This window comes from Scyliorhinus canicula, chromosome 17, assembly GCF_902713615.1.
Source record: "Scyliorhinus canicula chromosome 17, sScyCan1.1, whole genome shotgun sequence".
Classification (NCBI taxonomy): domain Eukaryota; kingdom Metazoa; phylum Chordata; class Chondrichthyes; order Carcharhiniformes; family Scyliorhinidae; genus Scyliorhinus; species Scyliorhinus canicula.
In genome coordinates, this window is record NC_052162.1 from 132,834,169 (window position 1) to 132,838,874 (window position 4,706).

At 46.7% G+C, this 4,706-nt stretch overlaps 1 long non-coding RNA gene across 1 annotated transcript; it reads right to left on the minus strand.

Annotated features, from left to right (window-relative positions):
- Nucleotides 1–317: 317 nt before the first annotated feature.
- LOC119951180 lies at nucleotides 318–3,177 on the minus strand. Its single transcript, XR_005457537.1, has 2 exons — nucleotides 1,341–3,177; nucleotides 318–464 (listed from the first exon to the last, which is right to left on the minus strand). It is a non-coding gene; the product is annotated as an uncharacterized LOC119951180 (long non-coding RNA).
- Nucleotides 3,178–4,706: the final 1,529 nt, after the last annotated feature.

Genomic DNA, 4,706 nt, shown 5'->3' on the forward strand with positions numbered 1-4,706 from the left:
CAGTGGAGGATTTGCAGTTTTAAATGTTCAAATTTGGCAATCTCGATTTTCTCTATGTTCCCGACCAGAGTTTAATTCCAAACTCGCTTATCACACTCAAAAAGTGCTCTCTGATCGACAATGCCGAAGAGAGGCACAGGTAGTTTATTTTTAACTTTTTGTCTAAGTAAATTGTTAATAGGTTTGTTTTGTTTCTTCCATGTGACCTGTATTACCTCGAGAGTGGTTTTCTTTTTGATGATTTAGGGCTAAATTATTAGATTATTATCGTTGAACGGTGTAAAGCGTAATTTAATAAAACCCAGTACGAAAGGGGAGACATCTGAGATTGTTTTATTACAGAGGGACTGGGTTTCTACACAATGGTTCATAACTTACATCAACAAAGTTATTAAATGAGCAGAGTTGTTGGAAATGCCACAGGCTGCCCCTTCCTCAGTAGCTCCATGGAACCAGTTGAGAAGCTGAAAGGTTTGAGATGAATCACATTGTAGAAAATTACATCCATGATTTAAAAAAGAGCAAACAGATATTCTTGCCGGGGTGCAGCTGCAGAACACCAACTTCAGCCTGTGTGAATCTGCTGGTCCCCCCCCCCCCTCCCCCCTTCCAAGACTCAATCAATGGTCAGTAACTTTAGTGGGTGGAAGATTTTTAGACGTTCAGTGACTATTTCCTCGGGTGGACGTTGCTATTACAAGGGGGCATAACTATAAGGTTCAGGGTGGGAGATATAGGAGGGATGTCCGAGGTAGGTTCTTTACTCAGAAAGTGGTTAGGGTGTGGAATGGACTGCCTGCTGTGATAGTGGAGTGGGACACTTTAGGAACTTTCAAGCGGTTATTGGATAGGCACATGGAGCACACCCGAATGACAGGGAGTGGGATAGCTTGATCTTGGTTTCGGACAATGCTCGGCACAACATCGAGGGCCGAAGGGCCTGTTCTGTGCTGTACTGTTCTATGTTATACTGAGCTCATCCCAGTCCAACGCCGGCATCTCCACATCATGATTGTGAAGGGTTTGCTCCAGCTCACAATGCCCGGGGACTGATTGACGGCAGGTGCGGACCAATCGGAAAAGGGGGTGGGGCTAGAGGACCGACGGAGAGCAGCTCGTCCTCCATCCAATCAGAGTGAATGGGAGGCGGAGCAAAGCCGGGGCTCTCGCTCCCTCAGCATGCGCCGGGCCACCCGGGCCTGACTCGGGGAAAAGCTCGAGCAGCTTTCGCCGGTTGAACTGCCGTATCCAAGCTTCATATTCGGAGCGTGGTGCCTACACGGAGTGTTTATGAAGCCTCCCGACCCATCCGCTGGCTCCATCCCTCCCTTATGACTCACAGAGCGGGATCAGACCGGCTGAGGATTTCCACCCGACCGCCTGAATCCTGAGTTGTCATTGGTACTGCGCATGTTTCACCTCACGTGGGAGACCGGACTCAGCCCCGCCCCTCATTCACTTAATTGGTTGGAGGTTGAACTGCTTTGTTCAGTCTTCAAGACCCGCCTGCCTCTTCCTATTGGACTAGAGCTGCCGTCAATCACTCCCTGGGCTGTGAGTTGGAGCATGCGCAGTGTCGATGCTGGGCTATAAAACAAAGTGAGACACCCAGACACAAAAGAAGATATTAGGACAGGTGACCAAAATCTTGGTCAAAGAGGTGAGTTTTAAAGAGAGTCTGAAAGGAGGAAAATGAAGTGGAGATGAGGAATTGAACAAACAAATGTGATACAAAATGGGATAATTAGTTAGGATAATGTAGAGGATAAATCCGTGTCTATGAGTCGGAGAGTAGGGTAGTGAGTTTATAAGGAAATGAACAAAGGAACTGAGCAAAGCATGGCTGAAGAGAGGGGGGGATGGGCAGTTGTTAGGGCCAGATCCTCCTGCAGAGGGGGATGGAAAGAATGCTGGGTAATAGAGGGCCTCAGGGTTGAGAAATGCGAAGTGAGCCAATCAGGACATATGGCCAGGTCAGGTAGTGTATAGGGATGACCTATTGGAATCTTGCATTCAGTACTGTTGCCTTATTTGGTCATATATGTGAAACTTGATGCCACCTGAATGTGCATGTAAGAAAAATTCTGTTTCCTTTGTTCCCACTCGCTCTGGAAGATACAGGAGACCGAGGTTGTGTCCTGTCCCTTAATAGAGTGGGTCGTACTTGCAAGTTGGTTAAAATAAATAATAATTGTTACCTATAAATCCATCTCGAATTTTATTGAGACCAGACTGACGGGAAAAGAACCTAATTTGTGAGAGACAGAGAATAATTAGAATCGGGGGGTGTACAGGATCAGAGCTGTGCAGATATCTCAGGGGGTTGTGGAGCTGGAGGAAATTGCAGAAACAGGGATAGATGAGGCCACAGAGGGATTTGAAAACAAGGGTGAGAATTGACTGGGAGCCAATACAAACAGGGAGCACACAGATGTTAGGGTAAAAAAACTTGCCATGAATTAAGATTTTTGGATGGTTTGAAGTTTACAGAGCTAGAATGTGGGAGAGCAGCCAGGTGTGTAATGGAATAGTCGAGTCTGAAAGTGACGATGGCGTGGCCGATGTTTTCAGCAGCAGGTGCACGGGGTCAAGAGCGAGATCGGTGGTGTAACGTAAGTGGAAACAAGTGGTCTTAGTGATGGCACAGACATGGGGTCAGAAGCTCATCTTGGGGTCAAATGTGAAACCAAGGTTACAAAGAGACTGACTTCATCTTAGGCTATTGCCAGGGAGAGGAAATGGAGTCCATATGGCAGGAATGGAAATTGAGCAGGGATCGAAGAGTGGCTTCAATCTTCTCCATATTTTATTAAGTTAATAAGTCAGGGAGCGAACAAGAAAACAGGGTGATTCAGATTAATATCTGTCACAAGTCACAAAAAAAGTGAAATATCAAACATATTCATATCTTTACTTGTACAAATTTGTTAAAAAGATACAGAAAGAATTATCTGACACTTTATTTGGATTTCAGCCCAGAGAGGAGGGAGAGACTGTGGGAGTGGGATTTAAAACTCAGATCCTGCGCGGATAGCTGGCAGATGTCCTCGCGGACATAAGAACTAGGAGCAGGAGTAGGCCATCTGGCCCCTCGAGCCTGCTCCGCCATTCAATGAGATCATGGCTGATCTTTTGTGGACTCAGCTCCACTTTCCGGCCCGAACACCATAACCCTTAATCCCTTTATTCTTCAAAAAACTATCTATTTTTATCTTAAAAATATTTAACGAAGGAGCCTCAACTGCTTCACTGGGCAAGGAATTCCATAGATTCACAACCCTTTGGGTGAAGAAGTTCTCCTAAACTCAGTCCTAAATCTACTTCCCCTTATTTTGAGGCTATGCCCCCTAGTTTTGCTTTCACCCGCCAGTGGAAACAACCTGCCCGCATCTACCCTATCCTCTTAATAATTTTATATGTTTCTACAGTAGTCCCCCTTTATAACGCGGGTGTTGGGGTCCAAGACAGCCACCCGCGTTGCATCCGAGCCACGGATATCCACGATGGGGGTTTTTAATTTATTTTAAAATCTATGCATGCGCTTCCCATTGTGAGTCTACGGGGGGCGGGGGGAGAGGTCAGACCCCCGCAGACTCACAATGGGAAGCGCATGCATAGATTTTTAAATAAATTTAAAACCCCCATCGTGGATCTAATTAAAACAAGCACTGCTGCATTTTTAACAACTTAAAAGTTGGATTGGAGGGAGAGAGCAGCCGGCAGTGTCAATTTCAGCGGCCGGCTGATTGTTTCAGTGAGAGAACAGCTTCCCTCTCCGGATCAAAGTGAGCCGGCCGCTGAAATTGACACTGCCAGCTGATTGGAGGGAGAGCAGCCGGCAGTGTCAATTTCAGCGGCCGGCTGCTCTCTCCCTCCAATCAGCCGGCAGTGTCATTTTCAGCGGCCGGCTGATTGTTTCAGTGAGAGAGCAGTTTCCCTCTCCGGATCAAAGTGAGCCGGCCGCTGAAATTGACACTGCCGGCTGATTGGAGGGAGAGAGCAGCCGGCAGTGTCAATTTCAGCGGCCGGCTCACTATGATCCGGAGAGGGAAGCTGACAGTTGGGGTCCATAAGCCCCCCCGCCGTATATCGTGAACCGCAGGTATTGCGGAGCGCGGTATAACGGGGGACTACTGTATAAGATCCCCCCTCATCCTTCTAAATTCCAACGAGTACAGTCCCAGTCTACTCAACCTCTCCTCGTAATCCAACCCCTTCAGCTCTGGGATTAACCTAATGAATCTCCTCTGCACACTCTCCAGTACGTCCTTTCTCAGGCAAGAAGACCAAAACTGAACACAATACTCCAGCTGTGGCCTCACTAACACCTTATACAATTGCAGCATAACCTCCCTAGTCTTAAACACCATCCGTCTCGCAATGAAGGACAAAATTCCATTTGCCTTCTTAATCACCTGTTGCGCCTGTAAACCAACTTTTTTGTGACTCATGCACTAGCACACCCAAGTCTCTCTGAACAGCAGCATGTTTTAATATTTTATCATTTAAATAATAATCCCTTTTGCTGTTATTCCAACCAAAATGGATAACCTCACATTTGTCAACATCGTATTCCATCTGCCAGACCCTAGTCCATTCACATAATCTATCCTAATCCCTCTGCAGATTCTAATATCCTCTGCACGTTTTGCTTTACCACTCATCTTAGTGTCGTCTGCAAACATGGACACATTGCCCTTGGTCCC